This window comes from Sminthopsis crassicaudata, chromosome 2, assembly GCF_048593235.1.
Source record: "Sminthopsis crassicaudata isolate SCR6 chromosome 2, ASM4859323v1, whole genome shotgun sequence".
NCBI classification, from domain to species: domain Eukaryota; kingdom Metazoa; phylum Chordata; class Mammalia; order Dasyuromorphia; family Dasyuridae; genus Sminthopsis; species Sminthopsis crassicaudata.
Window position 1 is genome coordinate 494,053,018 of NC_133618.1, and position 16,402 is coordinate 494,069,419.

The 16,402-nt window shown below is 41.0% G+C and overlaps 1 long non-coding RNA gene and 2 other non-coding genes across 3 annotated transcripts; 2 read left to right on the plus strand and 1 right to left on the minus strand.

Moving 5' to 3' along the window:
• Positions 1-10,729: 10,729 nt before the first annotated feature.
• On the plus strand, positions 10,730-10,812 carry TRNAL-CAG (transfer RNA leucine (anticodon CAG)). Its single transcript has one exon. It is a non-coding gene; the product is annotated as a tRNA-Leu (tRNA).
• On the plus strand, positions 10,807-13,387 carry LOC141557611 (uncharacterized). The gene is made up of 2 exons (XR_012486842.1): positions 10,807-12,096; positions 12,204-13,387. It is a non-coding gene; the product is annotated as an uncharacterized LOC141557611 (long non-coding RNA).
• TRNAL-CAG (transfer RNA leucine (anticodon CAG)) lies at positions 11,032-11,114 on the minus strand. Its single transcript has one exon. It is a non-coding gene; the product is annotated as a tRNA-Leu (tRNA).
• Positions 13,388-16,402: the final 3,015 nt, after the last annotated feature.

Genomic DNA, 16,402 nt, shown 5'->3' on the forward strand with positions numbered 1-16,402 from the left:
TCTATTTTTATTCTTTACAGTTTCATTTTTGTAGTCATTATGTATATATATTTTTTTGGTTTCACTTCATTCTGAAGCAGTTTGTACATATTTTACTATAAGTCCTTGAATCCTTCATATTAATTATTCTTAAAGTGCAATGGTATTCCATTATATTCATTCAACCTACTGTTTTTAGCCATTCATAATATATTGTCATACACTTTGTTTCTAGTTCTCTGCTTTCACACACAAAAATGGTGCTATTGATGAGAGTTAGGGAAGGGGAGCCCCCTTTTTGGGTCAGCGCAAAGATAGTCACATGAAGGTGCAGAGTCCCCTTAAATGAATTTATAGGCCCGAAAACCTAGATTGATAAAAAGGGTTTATTGTAGGGATTTGGAAGTAAGGTTTAGTTAGTAAAGTTGAGGGTAGAGATAAAAGGGCACCAGATTAGGTCCGGTGGGCAGAAACCCTTGGCATGACCAACATAAGGATGCCATGCTTAAGACTTCTGCAATGTGGACTCCAAAGTAGTCCCTTTTATTTTGAAGGTGAGTGGAGTCCCAGGCTCGGGTCAGCAGTGACTAGAATTTAATGGGTTTAAACTATGGGGGTTGAGAAACCCAAGTTAGCTCAGATCCGGTGGGGGATGGGGAAAGCCAACTGACCAGGATTTGTAAATCAAAGGTCAGCCATGGGGGGGGGGTGTCTTAAAGGGACCTCAATCCCCATCATTTCCCCCCTCAAACAGTTAAGGCTTAAATTTATTTTAAAAAAATTGGGGACAGTATCCCTCATTTGAGGCAAGGTTGAACATTTTCTCTAAAGATCTTCAGAGTAGCGGGCTCCCCTCTTCTTGTTCCCCACTCAAACTGTCACCTCCAGATGCATGTGGGGAAAAGGGGCAATGATCTCCTCTTAACTGCTTCGAGCTGACAAGGGTCGTAGAGATTTGGGGTTTCATGCCAGGAGGTGAGGTGCGAGGTGGGAGATGGCAGCAGGGCATCAAGGGGGTGTCCCAGTCAGTTGTCCCCAGTTAGTTGTCCAATCAATGTTCTACAGGTTGAAGGGTGACTGAGAATCCAAAGTTTGAAGCCTAAAGAAAACAGATCTAGCAAACAGATTAAAAGTGGGGTGTCATCCAGGGTGGAGATGATGATATTCAGGGGAATGGGGCTTTTAGCAAGAAATGCCTCAGGTCCCTTCTGTGGGCTGTTTGTCTGATGGCCCATCTAATTATCAAAGAGAAATAGGAGAAAATGCTGAGAGAAAAGATTATTTGTAGCCTAGCCCTTTCACTCCTAATTCCTCCTGGGGTTAGGAATTTAAGGGTGTGGACTCAGAAGTCAGGAGAGGCAAGAGGCCTTAATATCTAGTCAGCATAGCCTACCCAGCTTACCGGCCCCTAAGGTGTTCGGGCTATCCTGAGATAAAATTGCTATGAGGGAGCAGGACACTGGGGGCCAGTTCAGCCCCTGTGGTGTAGTTTTCCCAGTTTCCCTCCTGCTGGAATTCAGGACAGAGACTGAGGTCTCCTCAGACAGTTTTCTACAGGAGTCTAAGTCTGGGAGAGATTTAAAAAAAAAAAAAAAAAAAAAAGCACATCTGCTCTGAGTGTTTCTTTCAGGAGACAGAAGTTACCCTTAGAAGAGAAGAACTGAGATTCTCAGGTTAGCGAGAGAAAGGGAACCCTACAGGTGTTAGAAATCAGTTTTGGTCTTACAGACCCCTATTAATTGTCCGGTAACAGACAGATGACTAGGCTAAATACTTATTTATCCAAGCATTTAGGATACAATGATTACATATAATCAGGCTGGAAACAGCAAGGTATGACAATTGAATTTCATTAACAATTTCTATTGACTATTGCTCTGATCTTAGAAATCTGTTACAGGAAGAAAAAATGTAAGAACATAAATTCTAAACAAATATTTATCATAACCTTATATTGATAGCAGTAAGGAATTTGTCCCAATAAGTTCATATCCAAGTAGATGTTTCATAAGTGAACATTATTCATACAAATCAGTTTGCTTTTAAAATACCCAATACATAGAAAAATATCCCAAATTGCATATTGTCCTTAACAGAAACATTTTCAAAAGAACAAGGAAAAAAAAAAAAAAAAAAACTTATTATTTTAGAGGCTCTGACCCAATACAATACAATCTATTTAAACTTGTACAGAATGTCCAATTCCACTTAAGAGAATTCAAGAAGTTAGCAGTTAAACTTTTAAAAGTAGGTTAAGTTTGAATTTTATTGCTCTTTTCCAACCTCTTTTACTTCAAAAAGAGTTAGCTTTGGTGGGTGTGTCTGCTAGCAGCAGGGAAGCCCTGTCAAGGTGGGTGGAGATAGATTAGTTAATCTCTTCAGTGGAGTTTGAGAGGTGGTAACTGGACCCCAACTCTATAGCTTTCATTCTCTTTAGGCGTCCCTAAGAGAGAGAGATATGACAAAAACTTTTAATTTTTCTCTCTTATTTTGCCAGAGCTCTGCCATGACATCTCAATGGGCAAATGCTTAGCTTGAGCGTTGATCTCTAAGATAGGTCAGCCAAGTCCTGGGAAGCTGCCTGTCTTACCTTGCTGATAGAAAGGGTGGGGGTTTATGTTACCTCATGAACAGTATAGAGGCAAGAGCAATCAGACTATTGGAGTAGGTTTCTAGAGAGATGAAATAATCTGGAGGAGACAGCATCTTGATAAGACATTCTGATAGCTTGGGATGGGAAAGACATTCTGCTATTCTAAGCCTAATACTCTTATCAGGTCTAATGATAAGGAGGCTGGGAAGGATTTTTCAGAACAGAGAAGCAGGAGAACTGAGGCATGGCTGAGTTAGGATAATTAGGGAAACTGAGTTAGGACAAAAATAAATAAACCAGACTAAAACTATAAAAAAATACAAGGATTTATGGCAAGAACCAGTTTCTCCCCGATAACCCCAGAAATATTAGCATCAAACAACACTCCTCATTCAGGGAGACACAAACCTCCCTGTTCGAATCTCTGTAGTTGGGGAGCATCTCAGCCAGAGATGGACAGTCTTTAGGTCTGTGGTCATTGGTGCATTTAACTCAGCCTCTGTTGAGTAGCAGTGCTCAAGGCAGTCCTGCCACCCTAAGAGGGGCACCCTATGACTATGAGGGGCTCCAGGAGAGGGAAAAGTGGGGTTTTGAGGCACTCCATTTTCTCTTTTTCTCTGGACTCCTGATATTGAAATGCTGAAATAATAATTAAGGAACTGGGGTAACAAGGGTGGAGAAACAGATCAGAGAGGCTACTAGTCCCAGGATAGGTATCTGATTTTTGGTTGTTTCTAAAGAATAATAACCCAGCAAATAATAGTCTAGTAAATTTTAAGCAAAGAGTAAAATAGTTTCCAATTCAGCCTGAACTTAATGAAATAATGCATCAGTTTTTCCCAATTTCCTGACCAGCTGTAATCAGTTTCTTCCTCCCCTGTTTACAGAAATTATCGGATCATACATAACAGACTAGTAAATTTCCTGAAACAGCAATAGTTAAACAGTTTCTCTCATACAGAGCAATAGTCAAAGTTTTATACAGCAATAGTTTTAGCAAATCCCCCAGTTTTAAAGAGTCTTAAAAATAGATCAATTAATTTAAAGGTGGGTCAACCTCAGAACCTTTTACAAAGCCAAGCCTCTCTACAGAAGGTGGGTGTGAAGAAATTCCACAGGGGTCTTCCCCATTCCATTTCCAAGAGGCAGGGGGAGGGGAAGGCAGCTCAAGGTGCTTAGTAGAGAACAGTGGGTCAGGTGAAAGACAAAAGATCCTACCCCACCCATCCTTTAGTGGATTGACTGTGGGGGCATTGGAGCATTTAGAAAAGTCAGACCCTAATTGGAGATACTCAACTCCTGAAAAGAAAGTTGGGGGGGGGGGGGGAGGTTGGGCGAATAGAGAGAGACAGGTTGGAATTCAGGTGTTAATTAAGCCATTTTCTAAGAGGCAGCTTGAAGGAGAATCTATTCATATCCTATAGTCCCTGGGCTTCATGGACTGAAATGCCAGAGAAGTTGAGGCAAAAAAGAGATCAGTTTAAGGAAACTGAGGCAGTAAAAAAGAGAACTGTAGCACATCAGAACAGAGAAAGATTCTAGAGAGGCGCCAAATTAAAAGTAGTCAAGGAGTTTTTTTGTTTTTGTTTTTGTTTATTAAAAAAAAAAAAAAAAAAGTTTCAGTCTCTCCCTTTTAATTTATCTCCCCCCTGCAGTCAGGGAATGAGAAAAAAAAAGGAAAAAAAGACAAAAGAAACTATCCTCACTCTCTTAACAATTAATTTGCTTTGATTTGGAATTTCATTCCCCAGCCAACATTACAAAGGTCTCCTTTTTGAAGCTCTAGTCTAGCCAGGACTAAAAACTAGAAAGGGAACCTTTAATTGTTGGAAGAGGGCATAGAATGCCAATCGAGAAAAATAGGAGAGTACACCAGGAGCTAAAATCCTGAACGGAGAGAAGGAGAAGTCAGGAGTTTCCCAGTTGCAAGGTTACTGAGACAGAGATAGGAGCAGGAGGCTGAGGAGCAAAGGAATGGTCTGGAACAACTGGTTATGAGGTCGGTGATAGAGAAGCAATCACAAAACCAATGCAGCTAAAATTAGAAAAGAAATAGGTAAATGAAGAAAAAATCTTTGCAGCTATTTATTTGAAAAATATCTAATTTCTGAGCTAGATAGGGATCTGATCAGGACTACAAATATATATATATATCTTAAATGCTTATAGGTTTGATACAAAGTACACTCTTAAAATTCTTATAGTCTAACAAAATTTATTATGATGTAAATGATTAAACCCCTTAAGCCCTGAATCTTGATTACTTAGAAAAGTAAATAGTTGAGATACACATCAGTATAAAATTTATTATACCATTATCTCAGGTACCCTTCTCCCAAATGCTTTTATACTCCTTGTGGGCATTCTTTCCTGTCCCAAGTTCAAAGTTTATCATTACTCTGTTAAGTAGTGTTTGCATTTTGTTTCATTCACTAGAATCCCAATTTATAGTATAATCAAGCATGTTTCTGCTATTAAGAAAAGAGATGTTGGTAATCCAAGTTATGATAAGATTTAAGACCTGGAATGGATTCTTACCTCCTGGTCCTCTACACAAAGGAGACCCCAAAAGGTTGGGGTTGCAGACTGGTGTTGCAAGGTATCTCAAAAGAATTTGCAGGCTTGAACCCATCTCCAAGTCAAGGAGCAAAGTTTATTATAATTGTAACCCCAATTGAAGCGGGCTAAATTCCAAAAGGATTTAGCAAAGTACCAAGAACAAGAAGATAAATTTATAGGAAAAGACAGAGAAATCTGTTTTTTCATGTCACTGATATGCTGATTTTATGTTTTAAAGGTAGAACTGAGGAGTGGTCTGGTATGCACCTCAATATTAAATCTTATTAGAGGTGGGGTTGAGGAGGGGTCTTGTATGTATTTCATCATTTCTCTTAGAAACCCTGTTATCACTAATCAATAGACTGTTATCTATAGTCAGCAATGTTTGTAGGACTACACTATAGTATTCCTAAGGCCAGGAGACTTTACATGTAAAATCAGGGGGCCTCAGAATCACTGCTATATTTCTCCTAGAACATATTAACATTATCTATTATGTTTTAATTTATTTTATGAAATATTTCTTAATTTTATTTTAATCTGGTTCATTGTGGCTGGGTGTGTTTGACACTTCTGCTCTAAATCACTAGTAATTAGAAAAATGCAGATTAATATAAAAAAGGTTCCACCCCTCATTCATCAAATTGACAAAGTTGACAAAAGAGGAAAGAGACAGCTGCTGGAAGTTCTGTAGGGAAATAGGTACATTAATGTACCATAGATGGAACTATGAACTGATCTAATCATTTTGGAGGGCAATTTTGAAGTAAGCCCATAAGTTGGTTGAACAAATTATTGGTATGTGCATATGATAACATAGTATTGTGCTATCAGAAATTGTGGTGAGAGCTGTCCCCCAAACATAGCATAGGGGTATCATTGTATGACTTAAAGAGAGACAGAATTGAGATTTTTAGTCTCTTCTTTTCCACACTCTCTCCAAAGAAGACTTATTTCTGCCAGAAAGTTGGGGCCAGCAGTCCACTCTACTTTCCTCAGAGAGGAAGAGGTATTGAACTAAAATTATATTTATTTCTTTAAATATTAGTCTAGACAAATTTGCTTTTTAGGTTCAGACTATCTTCTCATTGTTTCATTAATGAAAGAAGGACCACTTTAACTTTTATATCTCAAGAACTTGACTCCCTTCTCACCAAATATCAATTCCACAGTGAATACATATAGAAATATCAAGGAAATCCATTAGTTCTCTAATTTGATAACAAAATAAAAATTAGAGAAAGTATATGCAGGAGAATGCATACCAGACAACACAGAATGAAGCAACTCTCATGGGGAGCAAGGTAGCTCAGCTCAATCAAGAAATAAAGTGTCATAGACCTTACCCAAGTGGAAGTTCCCTGAACTCTCTAGTAAGAAGCTGGCAATAGGGACATGATGGAGACAGTTAGCTCTTCTCATGTCAGCTTTATCCCAAGAACTTTTCCTTCAGCAACCTGAATAAAGACTGTCATCTTTCATTTTTTTTCTTTCTTGAACTAGAAGTAAAAAGCTCCTAAAGCTTTTTCAAGAGACTTGAAGTGGGTCCAAAGGTTGTAAAGGCTGGGACTCTCCTTATGTGTGCAAACTCTACACCATTCCTCATGTAGGTACAGATGGAGGGCAATGATCTCCACTAATGAAGAAGTCTCATACCAATGGTACTGGCGTTAGTTATAAGTAGATGGTTTCAGAAAAATCTGCAAAGTCCTACAAGAACTGGTGCAGAGTGAAGTGAGCAGAACCAGAACCTTTTTTTTTTTTTTTTTTTTTTAAACCAGAATAACAATATTGTACAAGACAACTTTGAAAGACTTAAATTATGACCGATGTAATTTCCTGAAAAAGAGATAATGAAATTAAGGTGTTGATTGAGATAAATTTTGGGGCATGGCCAATGAAGTAAATTATTTTGCTTGACTATACATTTTTGTAATAGGGATTTTATGTTTATTGCTTTTTCAGTCTTATGGATGAGGAGAGATGAGGGAAAAGGAGATTTTCATTTGAAAAAAATTTTTTAAAAGAGAATCAATTATAGAAGAATATAATGCTTTCAGGCAGCAGTTAGTTTCTAGTTGATATTTTTTTAATGGGGTAAAAAAATCTGATTCTGTGATTTCATTGAACTACAAAGATCTCTGGTAAGGAAAGTCTCTTCATTAATGTAGGCCATCAACTTATAGTTTAAGAAAATTGTTTAGGGACATTTAGAAGTAATGACTTTCTCAATAACCCCCCAGACAAGATGTGTCAGAGGCAAGACTTGATTTAGACTGTTACCTCTTGAGACTAGCCAGCTACCTAGGATATTTTGCTGCCTCTGGATTTATGGAACTTGGAAAGTTTCTTCTAATTTTGCTTGTAAAAATAAAATCTTATTTTATCAGTTGTCCTTTCAATTCTGTTTTTTTCACATGGTGCCCAAGTCCTCCTGTTTTGATCATTTTTTCCTATGCTTTTTCTATACTAGGAATGCTCAGTTTTACCTTGGATTTTTCTTTCTTTCTTTTTTTTTTTCCCCTCAAACTAAAAGTATTGATTTTTTTTTCCCTTAATAGTATTTTATTTTTCCAAATACATGTATAGACAGTTTTCAACATTCATTTTGAAGTGGAAGGTCCCCTTAGGACCATGAGAAACAATCTTGAAACTCTGTAGTTAGAAGTTTGTTACTAGCTCTTCACACCCTAATGTAGATGGTATTTTTACACCCCTAGATGTGCTGCCCTAAAAAACCTAAGACCTTCACAACTTGATAAAGAAATACTGTCTTGTTGCCTGTCTGGCAATGGCACCCTTAGTGATAATCTTTGCCTCTTGTCTAGGATGAAATTCCTTTAGTATCACAAATGTATTAGGGAACTTTTGTGTTTCTTTCTATAAATGTCTCTCTGAAATCGCTTGATACTGACTCCCCTGTTCTGGTGGGGTTCAGTAGCTAGCTAGCAATAAACGCTCTTAAATTTACATTATTTTGGCTGTCCTGTATTTTCTCTCGTCTGGGCACTTCCATTTTTGTAAGGCTTTGTGTTTCCTTCCTTCCCCCTCCCCAAGACAGCAAGCAATGTGATATAGGTTTAATTATATGCAATCCTTCTAAACATATTTGCATCTTTGTCTTGTGCAAGAAAAATTGGACCAAAAGGGAAAAAAAAAAAATCAGGAAGAAAAAGAAAAAAATAAATAAACAAAGGTCAAAATGCTATGCTTCAATCCCCATTCAGTCTCCATAGTTCTCTCTCCCTGGATGGGGATGGCATTTTCCATCCAGGATCTATTGTAATTGCCTTGAATTCGTTATTAATAAGAGCCAAGCTCACAGGTGATCATCAGAGTCTTGTTTTTGTTGTGTACAATGATCTCCTGGTTCTGCTCATTTCACTCAGCATCAGTTCATGTAAGTCTCTCCAGGCCTTTCTGAAATCATCCTGCTGGTCATTTCTTACAGAGCAATAATATTCCATAACCTTCCCATACCACAATTTATTCAGCCATTCTCCAGTTGATGGGCATCCGCTCAGTTTCTGGCCACCACGAAGAGGGCTGCCACAAACATTCTTGCACATGTGGGTCCCTTTCCCTCCTTTTACCATCTCTTTGGGATTCAGGCTCAGTAGTGAGGCTGCTGGATCAGAAGGTATACACAGTTTGATAGCTCTTTGGGCATTGTTTGGATTTTTCTTTAAGTACTTTATAAATATAAATATCTTACAAATGTCTAAATTCCTCTCATGGTTCTCATGATTCTAAACCACTCTGGAAGTTCTAGTGGTATGTCTTTTCCTCTCTTCTAGGGCTTTTTGGTTTTTTTTTGTATTTTGGGTTTTTTGGTTGTTGTTTGTTTTTGGCACTTTGCAGTCACTCTTTCTAAAGATTTCTCCCAGTTACCGTTTACTCCCTGGTACTTCTTCATTATGTGGATAATTTTTTTGATTATTCATTTCTTCTTTTTTCCCCCTATTAATTTTCCTGTAAGAATCTTCTTCTTCCCTCCATCTCTCCTTTCCTTTCCTCCCTCCCCTCTTTCTTTTTTCTCATCATGACCACTGAGTCCGGTATTTGGAAGTTTCCTTTCCTCACACTCTCCCTGGAGCCCTGTCTCTCTATACATAACACGTGTGTGCACATATGCATGCACATATGTGTGTGTGATTCCGCCATCCATCCGGGCACTGTCATCTCTCCGCAGAGCTCCGGCCCTTCGTGCTAAGACGTCTCAAACGCAAGTCCAGAAGAGAACTCATTTTCACCTCCCCTAAGTCTGCGCCTTTTTCTTTCAGACTTTTCCGTTGACGTTGAGGCACCCCCCCACCCCCGTCCTGACAGACATCCAAGCACAGGTTTAAGAGCTGCAGACCTTTTCTTCCACCTCTGTTTCTATCTCTCCTTGCCAGGTCTTGTCCAGTCTCCCTCAGGTACATTTCTCCCCCCCTCGGCGCTCCCGTAGCCGCTAGTCTAGGGCCGGTGTGCATCTCCTCTCACCTGGAGCATTTTCAGGAACCTTCTAATTGACCTCCTAGTTTCTGGAATCACTTGTTTGGAATCTATCCCTAACCGCAGCCAGAATTGTTTTCTGAAAGAAAACGTCAGTGTTCGTCAGTGTTCTGCTCAAATGTTTTTGGTGGCTCCCTGGTGTCTGGATATAACGCAAATCCACGTTTAGATGGCCTGCCCCAGCCGCGGGCGCTTCTGTGCATACCCCAGCAGGTTAATTGGCCACAGGTGTCATAGATTAGAGGTCTGAATGTTAAATAGAGCCGTGCACCAGAGATCGGCAGAGACGGGATTTGAACTCGCAGGCTTCCTAGGACCAAAGTCAGAGCTCTTTCCACTACGCCACGCTACAATCTTATCAAGATGCTCATCTTCCTTCCAGGGTGAGCTCAGTGGCCCCTCCTGCGTTAGCCAAATCACGCTGCATCTCCCGCATCCACCACTCCCCGCACCCACAAGTCACCCCCATCACAGTTCCTTACAGGCAGGCACTTTTTTTTCTCTTTCCACGCCTCACAGACGGTGCTTCATTAATATTGTTGATCTAGAAGGGATCTTAGAAATAATAAGTCCAATCCCTTCATTTGCAAAGTGTCGTGGGGCTTCAGAGACGAGGGGGAATCTCCCTGCTTGGGGAGCAAGGGTCTGGACTGGCATCTCTGCCACGTCTGTCGTGGAGTCTGGCACATTTTTGTAGTCCGTAGTCTAGCACAAGCCCTGCACACAGCAGGCGCTCAGGTATCGATTGCATCAAATAAAACCCATGTTTCTGGAAGGGCTGGGATTTCTGCTGGACGGAATTATCCGGGGTGCATACGAGGCTGGAGTAAGGTCTCTGTCCACGCATTTCCAGTTCACAGCGGAGAGAAGGCGTCTTGGCGCACATCCCGCCTCCGACCCCAGCGGGAGAGCGAGACAGGCTGGCGTGGAGAGAAACAGCAGAGGAAGGGAAGGGCCCGGGAGGCGGAACCTCGTCTGGGTTTGCAGCATTAGGACTCTTGTGTGTACCATGGGATTCCAGCAGGGGACACTAACGCTTAATGCCGCACATCCCACTACGCTCTCTACAACAGAGAAGGCAGTAGAGGTGCTTCACAGGAAGTCAGGATGGCCGAGCGGTCTAAGGCGCTGCGTTCAGGTCGCAGTCTCCCCTGGAGGCGTGGGTTCGAATCCCACTTCTGACAACTCCGTAATTTTTTTCTTCCGGCTCCATTTTAAAAACTTTTGAGGGGCGGGACTTTGCTGTGATGGGCTTCGGTTGTATACGTATTTTCGCGGGGTGTGGAATTAGGTACTTGCAGTACTCTTTCTAAGCGGAACGCGGGCAACGGCGTCGCCAACTATTTGTATCCGAAGTGAATGTTTAACGACGTGACCCGACAAAAAGCAAAAGCCACGCTTGCTGTCAGAAGTGGGATTCGAACCCACGCCTCCAGGGGAGACTGCGACCTGAACGCAGCGCCTTAGACCGCTCGGCCATCCTGACTGCCGCGAAGATACCTTTTGCCAAAAGCCTTGGGAAGCTCTGGCCGAAGCTTCTGCGGACAGTGCAATTTACTCGTTCTGCAGAGGACTGCGAGCCGAGTTTAGCTAACTGTGCAAAGACCCGGAAGGGGAAGTTGGAATAGGGTCTCGGACCACTAGGAGTCTGGCCCGCTGCAGCCAGTGCAAAAATTCACAGGGGTGGGGGTGAAACTAGTAGAAAAGAGTCGTATGTGTTTCCTGGAGACATTTTTATGCAAATATTACAACTTGCGCAAAGTTATATTGTGTCAGCTGAACCTCCTGGATCCCGCCGGGGAGGGGAAGTTTCTGCACTGACAAAAATCAGATGGTCTGATTTGTCAGGGTTCTCAGTCCCCTTTGGCTTCACCCTTCCCCCCCACCTTTTTTACACAGGCCTAGTCAATAGCAGAGGAAATCAGGAAAAGACATTTGTTTTTAAAACCTTAAAGAATAACCAAAAGAATTCATAAAGAAAAAAAGAGGAAGAGAAAGAAGAAAAAGAAATAACCAGGAGAAGATCTGAATCACATTTTATGAATAAATTTAAAAATATAACCTACGGATTTAGGCAGTGCGCGGTCTTTTGACTGACTTTCTTATCGAATACTATTGCCTGTATAAGTAAACATTCAAACAATCACGGGGGGGAGGGGAAAAAGAAGGAGGGGAGTGGGAAATGAAATCGGGACACACTTAAAGTTTAATCTGCATCATGAACATTCCCTTCTTCTCTAACTGTGATCAGACAACAAAACAATGATCCAAGTCCTGATTTGCAGTGTTTGCCGATTTCCCGAGTGTTAATACCGGAGAAAGTTTAACAATTTAACTTTAAAGGGCCGGTTCCAGTTTATCCTTCAATACCTCCCTCCCCTCCCCCATTCAGGAATTCCCAGAGGAAAACTTCATAATATCTTCTACAAAAGGAGTTCTCCACCTGTAATCCGTGACCTCCTTTGCAGGTTAGTGAATATTAAAGACCAAAGAATAGCGGTTTTAAGTTTAAAAAAATACGTAGGATTACAAAGGAAACGATCCTATTGAAAAATAGATATTTTTCCCCATCTAGGTTCCTGACTTCCTGAATTCTGTCCGCCGACCACGCGAAGCCGGCGGATCCAAAACTTAAACGGCCGGGCGCGAACCCAGATCCAAAGGGCTGAGATGGAGCCTCGGTTTTCTAAGCCAGGCAGCCTCCATGCAGTCTCCCCCGACCGTCTCCTTATTTTATATGTAAGTAATGCGGCCCTGGAAGGTGTTGGGCAGAGAGAAACCGAGGAATTGGCCCCAGAAGCACCGAGACATCTCTTAGTCTCCTGGGGCGGGAGGAACAGAACGTGGACCCGAGTATCAAGATGAAGGGAGGAAATAGCACTGACCTGGAAGTGATTACCATCCGCTTCCATTCCGGTCTAATTAAGTCACCAGCCGACAATAAATGATGGTGAATTGTCCTTTCCATGACAACCCATCTTTCCCCCGTCCAATAACTGGGACTAACTGCCCGGCCTTTCATTTGCTCTGCTAACTTCTAGGTCCTATTAACACTAACAGGTTTTTCCGCAGAACTTTCACCTCGTTGAAAATGAACATGAGCGTTGTGTCAAGTTATTCTTCATCCTTTTGTGCTAATGCAACTAGATGGTGAAGGCTCCTCAGCTGAAAGATGGCGATGGCGGATAGCCACGATCTCACACAAACTGCCGGGCAGGCTGGCTCGGAGCAATCAAATCGGAGGCCCACAAAGCAAAACTGAGGCCTCTAATCTGGGGAAGTGAGCAAGGCACTAGGATACCCGGGAGGGGCTGGGGCTGGGGGTTATATAGGGCTCTAAGGCCGAGGGAAGGGCCGAGGTGCAGGTGGAAGAGTTTACACAAGGGAGAGGGGCTGCAGGTGCCGAGGGATTGGGACATACTTTGGTCTTACTAAGGAAGCCGTTTTGTTTAACACCTGGAAGTTCATAAAGAAAACTTGGGAATCCTGGAGAGGGAAATTTAGGACATTTTCAAAATAGAGATAACTGGTCAGCCTCGGGCAATCATGGGTCTGAGAATGGGGACCCCAGCATCAACAGGTAGGATAGAAAACCGATGATTGTTCCTGGTGGAATTGTACATTCCAGTTGTACATTAAACTTTAAGTGTGTCGGGATTCCATTTCCCACTCGTCTCCATCTCCTTTTCTTCCCTCCCCCCTTGATTGTTTGAATGGACAATTAAACCATGTGCTGCCTCCACTCAGTCTTTGCTCTGGCCTTCGTGTCTCTGGTGTGATCTTTGTCATGTCCAGACATTCAGGTTGCGGGGCCCCTTAAGAATATTAATGATGATCAATGATGGACAGACCCAGCTACACCCAGAGAAGGAACGCTGGGAAATGAGTGTAAACTGTTTGCATTTTTTAGTTTTCTTCCCAGGTTATTTTTACCTTCCGAATCCAATTCTTCCTTTGCAACAACAACAACAACAAAATTCGGTTCTGCACACATATATTGTACCTAGGATATACTGTAACATAATTAATATGTATGGGAATGCCTGCCATCTAGGGGAGGGGGTGGAGGGAAGGAGGGGAAAAATTCGGAACAGAAGGGAGTGCAAGGGGTAATTACCCATGCATATGTACTGTCAATAAAAATGTTATAATTATAAAATTAATTTTAAAAAAAGAATATTAATGATGGGTTGGCAGAGAAAGCCTGAATAACGGATGACCTTGTTCCCTGAGGCTGTGTCTAGTTTGAAATATAAGTTTTGTCACATGCCTCCCCCAGCTGAAATTTTCCCTATAAGTCTGACTGTGGCCCCTGCCATCTCTGCTGAATCCCTGTTACGTTTAGCCCTCCACCTCATTCTGCTTCATGGTGTCTTTCTCCTCATCCCCCACCATGCCTCAAGGTATTTTTCTCCTTATAATTAACTAATTTACTAACTCTTTTTTTAAAATGTATTTTTTTTATTTTTTATTTTTTGCTGACGCAATTGGGGTTAAGTGACTTGCCCAGATTCACACAATCAGGAAGTGTTAAGTGTCTGAGGCTACATTTGAACTGCGCCACCTAGCTGCCCCCTAAATAGCTCTTTTAGAGTGCAAAATCCCTCTCTGAATTTAGCCTACCAGTCCATGGAATCCTCCCACTTCATGGCCTATTCCTTTAATGGATTCTTCCTTCCTTAGTAATCCTATTGTTATCCCAACTCTATTTCCTATTTATCATTCCTTGTGTCTATTTTATCTCTTCATTTTGTCAGTAACTTCTAAATAAATCTACCTTTTGCCAAAGTAAACGGTCATGGTAAATTTGTCACATGACTGAACCCCAACATTTGATGCCAATTGCTCTCCTAAATCTCACATCGTTGAGGTGTTGTTCTAGACTTTCCAGTGCTTCTTAAGCAGAATATTTCCAAAGCTCTTGCCTTGATCCAAAAGGGTTTTGATGAAAGGTCCACATATTCAGAAGCATCTCCCATACTACTTTAGAGAGGAAGAGTTCTGGTTGGGTATCTTACACATATCTTGTGAATTGGCTAGTCGTATCAATATATGACCTGTGTCCTTGCTTTTCCTTTCCACGGTTAGGAAGTCGATTCAGACGAGCACCAAGTTCATTAATAGTTAGGATTTCCAAATAGGCCACGTGAGTTGGAAATGCTTTGCTTTATACACAGTGAGTACAAATCTTATTTCTTGGTGACATCTGGAGCCATCTTGGATCAGTGAAATCTGTTTCTTACTAGGACCCTTCTTGGTCAATATGTCCAAAATCAACGTATAACACTTTCATGGCCATAGAGTACATTATATAGCAATAGTACCAACTGCTTTCTGGGATCAGGGGCAGTCTATTATAGTAATCCCTTATATGACTGTAACTTTTGCCATTGTCTCAATGAGACTTCATTGCTATCATACCCCACTTGTTGACTTATATCACTTTATTTAGTTCTTTGACAGCCATCTGCTTGCTTGGCTCAATGAATCCATAACCTTCGATCATTGTTCCCTGTGCTTTGTAACCCAGTTCTGACTTTGTTACAGATGGGGTGAATAGGACCCTCAGTAGAAGAACCAGGCCCAGCTAGTTAGGCCGCAAGGGAGGAGCATTATCAGGTGAGGACCTTTGTTGAATTTCAGTGAGCCTTAAGTGGACCTTTGTTGCAGTGGGCCCTTGTTGAATTCCTGACACTGACAGGGTTATCTTGACCTCACAGTTACTGCATTTGGTCTGGGGTGCCAAGTTATAGGTGTCAACCTCTTAAGTTATTCCTTTACTATGTAAGGCCCTCTCCTCCCTCTTGTTAATTGCTGATTGGTCAGGAACTTTGTCCACCTGATAGTGTCAGGTTATTCCCATTTCCCCTTGGTAATGACTATGCTAATTCCTTTTTGAATTTAGGTATAAGTTTCAGTCAATGGCATAATAACAATTTTGTCTCTTGATTTGGAGATAGTCTTAGCCTACAAATTATTTTGAGACACCTTGTGACACCAGATGGGAACCCCAATATTTTGGAGTTCATCCCTTGCACCCCATCACTACTATGTGTAATCTTCACTCTTCAAGTATCACCATATCTTTGATGCCCTGTGGCCTTCTGGACAATCCATGTCCATCAACCTAGTTCTTCCCTGGTTGGTAGTGAGTGCTGAATTAATAGTTGATTAGTTCTGTCGCCCGTCTCTGACAAACAGAATCTAACTTGGTCAGAATATGTCAGAGAGTTGTTTTCTGTCCATACTTGCAAGTTAACTCCATATGCAGTTAGCCCTTTCACACTGTAACTTTCCCCATCACAGTTTCAATATATCCCAGGTTAGAAAAAGAAATTAATTGGAATTTTTGGGGAGTTTTACAGAAGCTGCAGATGATATGTGAAAGCCAGCAGACAACACAGAAAAAGTTTAGAAACTCAGAAATGGACAAAATATATGTTGTTTACTGTTGTATAATATGAACTCAAATTTTATAGTAAGGTACTCAAAACATCCCTTAAAGAAAAAGAAAAAAATTTTAGACTTCTTCTCTGGTACAAAATATTATAGTATTATCTCTAAAGAATTAAGACCCAGTCAATGTTGGAAAATTACCCATGCATATGTTTTGTCAATAAAAAGCTAAAATTAAAAAAAAAAAGAAAGAATTGGAGAAAAATTTAATATTGCAAAGTAAGCTTAAAACATATCCTACATATGTCTGTGTATATATATGCAAATATATAAATATATAGCCACATATATATGTAGTGTAAATATGTATACATACCT